The sequence below is a fragment of the Mustela nivalis genome, assembly GCF_964662115.1.
Source record: "Mustela nivalis genome assembly, chromosome: 18".
NCBI classification, from domain to species: Eukaryota; Metazoa; Chordata; class Mammalia; order Carnivora; family Mustelidae; genus Mustela; species Mustela nivalis.
In genome coordinates, this window is record NC_139037.1 from 19,492,022 (window position 1) to 19,506,240 (window position 14,219).

General features: G+C 37.2%; 1 long non-coding RNA gene across 1 annotated transcript in view; it reads right to left on the reverse strand.

Moving 5' to 3' along the window:
* Positions 1-13,824, reverse strand: part of LOC309853137 — an 87,316-nt gene extending 73,492 nt beyond the window's left edge. The window contains exon 1 of the long non-coding RNA XR_014305533.1: positions 13,718-13,824. This is a non-coding gene — a long non-coding RNA (uncharacterized lncRNA). The remainder of the gene's footprint in view (positions 1-13,717) is intronic.
* Positions 13,825-14,219: the final 395 nt, after the last annotated feature.

Consider the following 14,219-nt stretch of genomic DNA (forward strand, 5'->3'; position numbering starts at 1 on the left):
ACTATATGTGGAAAACCCAAAAGACTCCACTCCAAAACTGCTAGAACTTATACAGGAATTCAGTAAAGTGTCAGGATATAAAATCAATGCACAGAAATCAGTTGCATTTCTCTACACCAACAGCAAGACAGAAGAAAGAGATATTAAGGAGTCAATCCCATTTACAATTGCATCCAAAACCATAAGATACCTGGGAATAAACCTAACCAAAGAGACACAGAATCTATACTCAGAAAACTATAAAGTACTCATGAAAGAAATTGAGGAAGACACAAATAAATGGAAAAATGTTCCATGCTCCTGGATTGGGAAGAATAAATATTGTGAAAATGTCTATGCTACCTAAAGCAATCTACACATTTAATGCAATTCCTATCAAAGTACCATCCATCTTTTTCAAAGAAATGGAACAAATAATGCTAAAATTTATATGGAACCAGAAAAGACCTCGAATAGCCAAAGGGATATTGAAAAAGAAAGCCAACGTTGGTGGCATCACAATTCTGGACTTCAAGCTCTATTACAAAGCTGTCATCATCAAGACAGTATGGTACTGGCACAAAAACAGACACATAGATCAATGGAACAGAATAGAGAGCCCAGAAATAGACCCTCAAATCTATGGTCAACTCATCTTCGACAAAGCAGGAAAGAATGTCCAATGGAAAAAAGACAGCCTCTTCAATAAATGGTGCTGGGAAAATTGGACAGCCACATGCAGAAAAATGAAATTGGACCATTTCCTTACACCACACACAAAAATAGACTCAAAATGGATGAAGGACCTCAATGTGAGAAAGGAATCCATCAAAATCCTTGAGGAGAACACAGGCAGCAACCTCTTCGACCTCTGCCGCAGCAACATCTTCCTAGGAACAACGCAAAAGGCAAGGGAAGCAAGGGCAAAAATGAACTATTGGGATTTCATCAAGATCAAAAGCTTTTGCACAGCAAAGGAAACAGTTAACAAAATCAAAAGACAACTGACAGAATGGGAGAAGATATTTGCAAACGACATATCAGATAAAGGACTAGTGTCCAGAATCTATAAAGAACTTAGCAAACTCAACACCCAAAGAACAAATAATCCAATCAAGAAATGGGCAGAGGACATGAACAGACATTTCTGCAAAGAAGACATCCAGATGGCCAACAGACACATGAAAAAGTGCTCCATATCACTCGGCATCAGGGAAATACAAATCAAAACCACAATGAGATATCACCTCACACCAGTCAGAATGGCTAAAATCAACAAGTCAGGAAATGACAGATGCTGGCGAGGATGTGGAGAAAGGGGAACCCTCTTACACTGTTGGTGGGAATGCAAGCTGGTGCAGCCACTCTGGAAAACAGCATGGAGGTTCCTCAAAATGTTGAAAATAGAACTGCCCTATGACCCAGCAATTGCACTATTGGGTATTTACCCTAAAGATACAAATGTAGTGATCCAAAGGGGCACATGCACCCGAATGTTTATAGCAGCAATGTCCACAATAGCCAAACTATGGAAAGAACCTAGATGTCCATCAACAGATGAATGGATCAAGAAGATGTGGTATATATACACAATGGAATACTATGCAGCCATCAAAAGAAATGAAATCTTGCCATTTGTGACAACATGGATGGAACTAGAGCGTATCATGCTTAGCGAAATAAGTCAAGCAGAGAAAGACAACTATCATATGATCTCCCTGATATGAGGAAGTGGTGATGCAACATGGAGGCTTAAGTGGGTAGGAGAAGAATCAATGAAACAAGATGGGATTGGGAGGGAGACAAACCATAAGTGACTCTTAATCTCACAAAACAAACTGAGGGTTGCTGGGGGGAGGGGGTTTGGGAGAAGGGGGTGGGATTATGGACATTGGGGAGGGTATGTGCTTTGGTGAGTGCTGTGAAGTGTGTAAACCTGGTGATTCACAGACCTGTACCCCTGGCGATAAAAATATATGTTTATAAAAAATAAAAAATTAAAAAAAAAAATAAAATAAAATGAATCCCATGTATGAGAAATCCACAACTTACATCATACTCCATGGTGGAGAACTGAGAGCTTTTCCTCTAAAGATCAAGGAAAAGACAGAATTGTCTTCTCTAACCACTTTTATTCAACACTGTACTAGAAGTCCTAGCCACAGCAGTTCAACATGAAATAAAAGGCATCCAAATTGGTAAGGAAGTTAAACTATCATTATTTGCAGATGATGCTATATAGAGAAGACCCTAAAGACAACACAAAAAACTATTAGAATTGATACATGAATTCAGTAAACTGTAGGACATAAAATTAATATACAGGAATCCACTGCATTTCTATACTAATAAGGAGGAAGAGAGAAATTAAGAAAATGAAGCCTTTTGGAAGCAATACCATTCACAATTATAACCAATACAGTAAGATATTTAGGAATAAACCCAACCATAAATTCTGAGATCTATAAAACATCAATCAAAGAAATTGAAGATAACATAAAGAAATGGAAAAAATGTTCATGTTCATGGGTTGACAGACCAAATATTGTTAAAATATCCATACTGCCCAAAGCAATCTGCACATTTAATGCAATCTTTATCAAAATACCACCAGAATTTTTCATACAACTAGAATAAACAATCCTAAAATTTATATGGAACCACAAAAGACCTAGAATAGCCAAAGCAACCTTGTAAAAAGAAGAGCAAAGCTGGAGGCATCACAATTCTGGACTTGAAGTTATATTACAAAGCTGTGGTAATCAAAGGAGTACGGTACTAGTACAAAAAAAAGACAGATCAATAGAACAGAATAGAAAACCCAGAAATAAACCCACAATTCTATGGTCAGTTCATCTTTGACAAAGCAGGAAAGAACATCCAGTGGGATAAAGACAGGCTCTTCAACAAATGATATTGGAAAAACTGGACAGTGAGATGCAGAAGAATGAAACTGGACCACTTCCTTATACCATTTATGAAAATAAATCCAAAGTGGATTAAAGACCTAAATGTGAGACCTGAAACCATCAAAATCCTAGAAGAGACCACAGGCAGTAACTTCTTTGACATCGGCCATAGCTACCTCCCTCTAGAAAGATCTCCTGAGGCAAGGGAAACAAAAGCAAAAACAAGCTATTGGGACTCCATCAACATAAAAATCTTCTGCCCAGCAAAGGCAACAATCACCAAAGCTAAAAGGCCATCTACTGAACAGGAGAAGATATTTGCAAAGAACGTATCTGGTAAAGGGTGAGTATTTAAAATATATAAGGAACTTATGAAACACACCCCCAAAATAAATAATCCAATTAAAAGTGGACAGAAGACATAAATAGACATTTTTCCAAAGAAGACATCTGTATGGCCAACAGACCCATGAAAAGATGCTCAGTATTACTTCTCTATTAGGGAAATGCATATCAAAACTACAGTTAGATCCTACTTCATACCTGTCAGAATGGCTAACATCAACAACACAAGAAAGAGCAGGTGCTGGCAAGGACATGAGAAAAGGGAGCCCTCGTGCATTGTTGGTGGGAATGCAAACTGGTGGAGCCACTATGGGAAAGAGTATGGAGGTTCCTCAGTAAGTTAAAAATAGAACTACCAGGGCACCTGGGTGGCTCAGTGGGTTAAGACTCTGCCTTCGGCTCAGGTCATGGTCTCAAGGTCCTGGGATCGAGCCCCGCATCCGGCTTGCTGCTCGGCAGGGAGCCTGCTTCTTTTTCTCTGTCTTTCTCTGCCTGCCTTTCTGCCTACTTGTGATCTCTGTCTGTCAAATAAATAAATAAAATCTTAAAAAAAAATAGAACTACCTTATGATCAAGCAATCAACTCTACTGAATATTTACCCAAAGAGTACAAAATACTATTTCAAAAGGATCCCAATGTTTATAGCAGCATTATCTACACTAACCAAGATAAGGATCTAGTCCCAGCATTCAATGACTGAGGAACAGATAAAGAAATGATACACACACACACACACACACATGCACACACACACTGGAATACTACTCAACCAGAGAAAGGATGCAGTCTTGCCATTTGCTCCGACACAGAGCTAGAGAGTATTATGCTAGGCAAAATCAGTCAGAGGAAAACAAATACCATATGATCTCACTCATATGTGGAATTTAAGAAACAGAACAAATCAGCAAAGGCTTAAAAAAATAAAAGAGCTGAAGGCAAACCAAGAAACAGACTGTTAACTATAGAGAACAAACTGATGGTTACCAGAGGAGAGGTGGGGGTGGAGGGATGGGGTTAATAGGAGATGGGGATTAAGAAGTTCACTTGTGATGAGCACCGAGTGTTGTATGGAAGTATTGAGTCACTGTATTATACACCTGAAACTAATATTATATTGTATGGTAACTGGAATTTAAATAAAAACTTAAAAAAAATCCCTTTTATGTAATTGTAACAAAAATAAAATACCTAAGAATAAACTTAACCAAGGAAGTTAGAGACCTGTTGTCTGAAAACTATAAAACACTGCGGAAAGCAATTGAAGATGACACAAATGGAAAGAAAGCCATGCTTATGGAGTCGACGGATATTGTTAAAATGTCCCTATGACCCAAATCATTCTGGAGATTCAGTGCAATCACTAACAAAATGCCAATAGCGTTTTTCAGCAAACTAGAACAAACAATCCTAAAATTTGTATGGAACCCCAAAGGACCTCAAAATTCCAAAGGAATCTTGAGAAAGAAGACCAAAGATAGAGGTATCACGATTCCAGATTTCAAGATATACTCCAAAGCTATAGTGACAAAACAGTATGGTACTGGTACCAAGATAGACACAGCAAAAGAACAGAACAGACAACCAGAAATAACCCCATGCTTACAGGGACAATTAATCTGTGACTAAGGAAGCAAGAATATACAATGGGGAAAAGACAGTCTCTTTCCTAAATGGTGCTGGGAAAACTAGACAGCCACACGCAAAAGAATCAAAAGAATAAAACTGGATCACTATCTATTCCATACACAAAAATAAGCTCAAAATGGGTTAAAGACTTAAATGTGAGACATAAAATCATAAACATCCTAGAAAAAAAAAAAAGACAGTAATTTCTTTGACATTGACCTTAGCAACATTTTTCTAGCTAGGCCTCCCCAGGCAAGGAAAACAAAAGTAAAATAAAAAGTTTTTGCACAGGAAAGGAAACCATCAACAAAACAAAGGTAAACCTCCTGAATAGGAGAAGATAGTGTTAAATAAGGTATTCAATAAGGGGCCAATATCCTAAATATGTAAAGAACTTAAACAACAACAACAGCAAAACCCAAAAACAAAAACAAAAAAAAACGCCTCCCCAAATAATTCAATTTAAAAACGTGCAGAGGACCTAAATAGACATTTTCCAAAGAAAATATACAGATGGCCAAGAGACACATGAAAAGATGCTCAACATCACTAATCATTAGGGAAATGCAAATCCAAACCACAAGGACATATTCTCATACACCTATCAGAATGGCTAGAATCAAAAAGAAGTAAATGTTGGTGAGGATGTGGAGTAAAAGGAGCCCTGTGTCCTGCTGGTGAGAATGTAAATTGGTGCAGCCACTGTGGAGAACAGTATGGAGGTTCCTCAAAAATTAAAAATAGAAATACTGCATGATCCAGTAGTTCTACTCCTGGGTCACCCAGAGAAAATGAAAATCCTAATTCAAAAAGACAATATGTACCCCTATGTTCATTGCAGCATTATTTCAAATAGACATGATATGGAAGCAACTCAAGTATCCATCAGCAAATGAGTGGATAAAGAAGTGGTATATATGTGTATGTGTATAACAATGGAATATACACTATGGAATATATATACATATATTCCATTGTGTATATCAGTATATATACACACACATATATATATACTCAAACACACTATATACTCTGGAATACGTGTATTCCATATATATCAAATACCATACACACACACACACACTATGGAATATATATAACACATATGGAACTTGTGTGTGCACAGACACACACACACACACACACACACACACTATCGAATATTGTTTAGCGGATATTTTGCTATTTGCAATAACACAGATGCACCCAGAGAGTATTATGTTAAGTGAAATAAGTCACTGAAAGATACATACCATATGATTTCACTTATATACAGAATCTAAAAACCAAATGAACAAACAAAGAACAGATTCTTAAATATAGAGAATGGTGGTTGTCAGAGGGGAAGTGAGTGGAAGGAGAGGTGAAATAACTAAAGGCAATTAAGAGGTACGCATTTTCAGTAGTAAAATAAGTCATAGTGAAGGCAATTATATCATAGGGAATACAGTCAATAATATTTTAATAATGATGTTTGAAGACAGATGGGGACTATACTTTATCATGGTGAGCACTGAGTAATGCATCCCATTCAACAATGGTAAAAACCAAAATAAACAAAGAAAACAGAACTATCATGTCATCTAGCAATCCCACTTCTGGGTATATATGCAAAAAAAATGAAATCAGAATCTTCTAGAGAGATTTGCACTCTCATGTTGATTGAAGTCTTACTCACAATAGCTAAGACATGGAAACAAACTAAGTGTCCATCAACATATGAATGGATAGATAAGATATAAGATATACAAACAATGGAATATTATTCAGCATGAGAAAGAAGGAAATGCTGTGTTTGAAACGAGTTGGGTGGACATTGAGGGCATCATGCTAAGTGAAGTCAGGTACAGAAAGACAAATACTGTATGATATTCCTTATACATGGCATCTTAAAAAAGAAACAACAGAGTGGTAGTTACCAAGGTTTGGGGTTAATGAGGGGTTATTCCCAAAGTGTATGAACTTCTACTTATAAGATTAATAAGTTTGGGGCTATAATATACAGCATGGAATTATAGCTGATACTCTATCATATAAAATATACTTTAATATTGCTTAAAGAGTAGATCTAAAATGTTCTCACCACAAAAAAGAAATGGTAACTGTGTGAAGGATGAAGGTGGGAGCAAATACCATGGTAATCATCATTTTGCAATTTATAAATGTATCAAATCAACACATTATATACCTTAAACCTGCACAATATTACTTGTCAATTATATCACTCAAACTGGAAAAAAGCAGCTTCACTTTATAAAAATAAAATAATCTATGTGAAAATGTTACAATAAAGTAATGGATAATTTCAAAAGAGACATAGAAGCTGAAAAAAGAAAGCAATTAAATAGAGATCTTAAGTGAACAAGTACAATAGCTAAAATTCAGAAAAATCAAAGATGGGATTAACAGAGTGTGTGCAACCAAAGAAAGTAGTTATAAACTTAGACACATTAATAGTATTTATCCTAGACTAAGAACAGAGGAAAGGGAAAGCAAACTGGGGGGTTGGGGGGAAGACCCTGTAATTGAACCCAAAAGAAGAAAGTAAGAATTAGAAAAAAGACACATTTGAAGTATATTGGCCAATTTTTTCAAATTGCCCTCAAAATCATCAATGCACAGGTCCAAGGTCAGAAAACCCCAGTTAGTACAAATACAAAGAAAACCACACCTGAACATACTGTAGTCAAACTGCTGTCAACCACGGGGTGGGGGGGCCAGGGGGGCTTAAGAGAATTCATATACAGTAGAACCTGGAGTAGAAAGACAGCAGAGAGAGAGGTAAAAAAGAAAGAGAGAGAACGAATGAATGAACGAAGGAAAGAAAGAGAAAAAGAAAAAAAAAGGAAAAAAAAAGAAAAGAAAGAAGAAAAGGAAGAAAGAGAAAGAGTGAGCAATGGAGACTCAGAAGATAAAAGGATGACATTAAAATATCAGGGCGGTGCACCTGGGTGGCTCAGAGGGTTAAGCCTCTGCCTTCAGCTCAGGTCATGGTCTTAGGGTCCTGGGATCGAGTCCTGCATCGGGGTCTCTAGTCAGCGGGGAGCCTGCTTCCCTCTCTCTCTCTCTCTCTGTCTGCCTCTCTGCTTAGTTGTGATCTCTCTCTGTCAAATAAATAAATAAAATATTAAAAAACAATAATAAAATAAAATATCAGGGCAGAGGGTCGAGTGTGGGGAGGTACTATTACACAGATTCTGCCATGAAGTATAAAAATGTATTTTTTTAAAGTAAAAAGAGACAGTTTCCAGACAAATAGTAGCTCAGAAAATACATTCAGACTGACACTGTAAGAAATGCTAAAGGAAGTTCTTCCGGTTGGATATGAATTTCACCAATGAAAAACTAAATAAGGGAAGAAGGAGAGTAGTAGAAATAGTAAATATGAGAAGTTTTATTTTCTTTTCTCAATTTGTATACACTGTAATGGACTTTTTAGAGTAAAATGATCAATAAAAGTCAAGATTGGTAAAGCAAGAATAAAAAATATATGGTGATAACACAAAGACAGGATGGGAACAAACTGTTATACGCTTATTTGTTGTTTTTATGTTATATATGAAGTGATATGTTAATAACATATTGGAGTGTTAATAACAGTATTAGAGTAATCATAAAAAAAATTAAGAAGGCTAATAGAAGAGAAAAGTTTTTTAAAAAGTTCAAAACTTTGACTAACTCAAGAGAAAACAGAACCAAGAACTAAAGAACAGAGAAAACAAATTAGATGTTGCTATCACTAACCCCAACTATCTCAGCACTTCTATTAAATGCAAATGACTTTCATGTTCCAATTTATAAAATATCTTATTTGTAATGAAGATTTTCAAGATCAATTCTCTTAGCCTCTAATTTGCAATACATGATTATTAACTAAAGTCACTATGCTGTGCATTATACCCCCATGACTTACTTATTTCATACCTGGAGGTTTGTATTTTTTTTACTCCTTTCACCCATCTTGCCCATGATCCCTGCCTCTGGTAACAAGCTATCTGTTCTCTATGAACTTAGCTTTTTAAAGATGTCTTTTAATTTATTTAATTTTGGGGGAGCAGATTCCACATATACATGAGAGCACATGGGATTGGCCTTTCTTGGTCTTATTTCACTTAGAATAATGCCCTCAAAATCCATGCTGTCAAAAATGGCAAGATTTTTTTGTTGTTGTTGTTGTTGCAGAATATTCATATATATATATATATGCATGCCAGGTTTTCCTTATCTAATCCTCTGTCCATGGATACTTAGGTTGTTTCCACATCTTGGCTATTGTAAATAATGTGCCTATGAACGTCAGGGTGTATATACCTTCCAATTAGTGTTTTTGTATACATTCCAATTTTAAAGCAGGAATTGTCACACTAGATATAAAGGAAGAATCAAGTACCTGTTCTTAAAATATGCACTTTAAATATGAAGACACAGATGAGTGAAAGGAGAAATATAGAAAAACGATGAACAGAACCTTAATGCTCTGGGGTGCCTAGGTGGCTCAGTTGGTTAAGCAAGCATCTGCCTTTGGCTCAGGTCTTGATCTCAGGGGTCCTGGGACAGAGCCCCATGTTGGACTCCCTGCTCAGTGGGGAGTCAGCTTTTCCCTCTGCCCCCTCCTCCACTCATGTGCTTGGAGATGCGCGCTCTAAGATAAATAAAATCTTTTTAAAAATTACAAATCAATTCTGTGCCAATATATTTGTCAACTAAAACAAAATGGCAAATTTCTGGGAAGTAACACATAAAACTAACACGAGAATAATTATGATAGTAATTTATCTTTTAAATAAATTGAATTAGGGAGCAAATCTACTTAAAAGAAAAATCCAGCTGTAAATGTTCTTTTAAATTCCATAAAAGATTTAAGGAAAACAGGCACCTGAGTGGCCCAGTGAGTTGTGTCTGACTCTTGATTTCTGCTCAGGTCATGATCTCAGGGCTGTGAGATCCACCCCCAAGTGGCCCTCTGGGTTCAGCACAGTCTGTTCGGGACTTTTTTCTCCCCCTGTTCCTCCCCCCAACTTGCTTGCGTATGCACTTGCATGCTCTCTCTCTCTCTCTCTCAAATAAATAAATAAATCTTTTAAAAAAGCCATTTAAGGAAGAAATCACACTAATCTGACACAAATTCTTTCAGAAAACAAAAATTAGGGAACACTTCCAACCTATTTGAGGTCAATATTACTCTGATCGACAAAACCTGACAAACATACAATGAGTAAGTAAAATTATAGTCTCGTATCCTTGGTGGTTAGAAATGTAAAAGTCCTGGGGCGCCTGGGTGGCTCAGTGGTTTGCGCTGCTGCCTTCGGCTCGGGTCATGATCTCAGGGTTCTGGGATCGAGCCCCGCATCGGGCTCTCTGCTCCACAGGAAGCCTGCTTCCCTCTCTCTCTCTCTCTCTCTCTCTGCCAGCCTCTCAGCCTCTCTGCCTACTTGTGATCTCTGTCTGTCAAATAAATAAATAAAATCTTAAAAAAAAAAAAAAAGAAATGTAAAAGTCCTTAAAAAGTGTTGGAAAATTTAATCCAGAAACATATAAAGGGACTAAGGCATCACTGGGATTTATTCCAGAATGGTAAATTGATTGGCTTAGGTATGCTAAACCAGTAAAACTTACACTAACAAAATAAAGGAGAAAAATTATAAGATTACTTTAATAGATGTAGGGGAAAAGGCCTTAGACAAAAATTCAATCCTATGACATTCCTAGAGGGGGAACAAGCTTGCAAGAATCTAGGAATAGAAAGAAACTTTTTCAAGTTAATAAAGAACACCCATGAAAAACCTACAGCCAACACTGTGCTTTAGGTGAAATGTTAAACATGTTGTATCTGAGACTGAGAACAGGGCAAGGATGTCTCTTCTCAGCACTTCTAATCAACATTATACCACATATTTTAGCCAGTGCTCTAAAGAAATAGAAGGCATGAGGTTGGAAAGAGATATCTTTGATGGGTAGCTATTTACATAGGAATAAGGAGGATATTTAATAAAACCTACTAAAAATTAGCAAGGCCACAGCACACAAATCAACTTATAGAGATCAATTCTACTTCCGTAGACTAGATTAGTAGTCAGTCACTAAGATGGCTCCATGATCCATGCCTCTATCTATTGAACCACATCTGCCTTAAGTGACCAATATGGTAAGTCATAACTAATGAGGCATTGCAAGGCACTGCATTAAAGGGATTACATATTTTCCCTTGGTCTTTTGGATCACTTATTGTAGAGGAAGCCAGCTACCCTGATGTGAGGATAATCAAGAAACCCCAAGAGGAAGCTCACCTGGGGATTATGACCAACACCATTTGAGATAGCTAATTGGTGATGGGATCATCTAGTCTGGGCCAAACCTTCAGATGACAGCAATTCTGTTTGATGTTTTACTGAAACCTTAGGAGAACTGGAACTCACCATCTAATTGGCTCCAAAAAGAGAAGGCCCAAAAGAAAAAGAATATATGATTACTGTTAGTTTCAGCCACTAAATTATTGAGTGGTTTATTGTACAGCAATTGATAACTATATTGTGATTGGAAGATGAACTTTAAAGTAGTATCCTCTACAACAACATTCATGAACATTAACAAACATCAACAAAATATTTGAGGATGTAGTTTTTTTTTTTAATTGGAAGTAACCTAGACCTCTATACAAAAAACTATAAAACACTATCCAGATAAAAATTTAAAAGAGCTAAATAAAAGGTTTACCAAGTTCATGGATTAGAAGATTTCAATACTGTTAAGATGTTAAGATGTAATTCTTCCCCAAATTCTTCTAAAGATTCAACGTGTTTCTCTTTTTTTAATTTTTTATTTATTTTTTTTAAGACTCAGTGTGTTTCTAATTAAATTCCTAGCACGCTTATTTGTGCTAATTGATATGTAGATTCTAAATTTTATATGTAAATGCAAAGGACCTAGGATAGCCAAAATCTATCTTAATAAAAAATATAGAATTATAATACCTGATTTTGAGACTTAATGAAAAGATTCAGTAATGAATATTTTATACAACTGTACTAGGATGATAGATAAATAATTAATTAGAACCAAAAAAAAGGGTCCATAAATAAACTCATCTACAGGTACCAAGGCAATTGAGGGGGGAAAAGAAAGTATTCAGGAAATACTGTTGTATCAACTGGACCCTTGTATTAAAAAAAAAAAAAAAGGAGAGGGACATCAATCCTTACTCATATCATTTACCAAAATTAATTTGAAACAGATCATCTACCTAAGCATAAAAGTTAAAATCAGACAACTCCTACAAGACATATAAGAGTGTTTTCATGACATAATATAGACAAAAGTTTTTTAGATAGAACTCTAATAGCACATATAAAACAATTTAAATTAAAAAAAGACTTTAACATATGCTCTTGAAGAAAATTATCATCCAAAAAGTGGCAGCCTAGAAAAAAAATATTTGCAAAGGACTTTTTGTCCAGAATATACAAAGAACTCCTACAGTATAAAACAACAGATAACCCAATAAGAAAATGGACACATCACTGGCAAAAGAAGATGTACACTTAGACAATAAGTCTACGAGAAGCCACATCACACAGTCATCGGGAAAGAAAAATCAAGCTCAGGTGAGACACTGCTTTACGACAGATACCAGTATGGCTAAAATTTCAAAGACAGACAATATTAAGGGGTAGTAAGGATGTGGAACCTCCTGAAACACTTTTGCATTGCTTTTGGGAATATAAAATTGTTCAACTATGTCGAGAAACAATTTGGTGGATCGTTATAGACTAAAAATAAACCTATCCTGCAGCTCAGAAATCCTACTCTTAGGAATTTATCCAAATGAAACGAGGGCATGTCTCTAGAAAAATGTTCATCCAGGAATGTTCATAATAGCTTATTCATAAGAGCCAAGACTTGCCAACCCCAAAGTCTTTCTACAGGTGAATGGATAAACAAACTGATATAATCTTGTAATGCAACACCACTCAGCAATAAAATAGAACCAACTTCTACTCTACACAACAGCAGTGACAAATCTTAAAAGCATTCTTTTGGGTGAAAGGAGCCATACATAAAGTGATGCATATCGTATGCTTCCATTTATATAAACCTGTAGAACCAACAAAACTTACCTCTGATGGTGGAGTTCAGAACAGTGAATGCCCATGACAGGGAAGTGGGGTGGGGCGGGTGTTCGCTGAACAGAGCGGGAAGAAACATTTAGGGGTGACAGAAATGTTCCTTGTTTTAATCAGGATGGGAGAAGCATGGGTAAAGCATTTGTCAAAACTGAGCTGCACACTTTAAATCTGAGAATTTTGTGTATAAAGGATAATTCAGTTAGAAAACCTAAAAACCAAAAGCAATATATATCCTTCTGGGGTCAGACAGGCTAAGGAACGAACTGGGTCAGGTTCTCCAAGCCAAGAGCCTCGATTTGAAATCCCACTGTTTTTTACCCCCCGTCTTTGGTATCCTGAGATGCTCTCACCTCAGGAAGGGGTCACCTTTGACTTTGCACCAGCGTCTTCTTGGACCTGTGTCTGACCGGAGGGGGTCGGCAGCCCATCCTGCCGATGAGTGCCTTTCTCTCCTTCTGACTCAAACCGGGTTCTTTGATAAAAGCCTTCCTGCTGGAACAATTGCCTTCCTTATGCCCAAGAACGCTCGAAAATTTGAGGCTGATTTCTCTCAGGGGAACAATCTCCACTTAAAGTCAAAGCCACCAAGGGGCTCCTCTAATCTCAAAAGCATTTGTGGAGCTGAAAGCTGTGTTTGCATTCCCGGGTAACTTCCCCACAATCACCAGGCCTGCCTCGACATACTTTTACAGTGAGCGCCGACGAGCCCCCCATTTCCTTAAATATTTCTGTACCTGTTAGATGATCCAAAGCTTCGGTAACAGGATGGCTTGCTGTCGTGAGTTCCCTGCTCTCCAACACAGAAGTAGGATCAACGTGTTTATGCTCCTGAATCCCCATCAGCCCTGTTGGGGATACGAGGACTTTTAGAGTTTGATCGCATACCCCTTCGGCAGTCACCTCCCTTCCTAGCCTCTTCGGGCGCATGTGCTCCTTCACAAACCATCACTAATCATATTTTCTCTCTGGACTGACACCTGCCTTATTAGGAACCTATTCCACTCTGCAGCCACACCTGAGCAAGGCCCCTACGTAGCCTCCAGCCTGCCCAGGGGCGCTCTGAATGGTGATGTCCCTGAGGACATTACGATCCGTGGAGATCTTCAGTCACCGGATTTGACTGTATTTTTGGATTTTGCTGGTTTTTTGTAGGATAGAATACAACCAGCCTTCTTGCTTCAAGCCCATGTGGTTTGCATTTTTGGAGGACTCCCTCCTACAGGCAGATGCATTCAC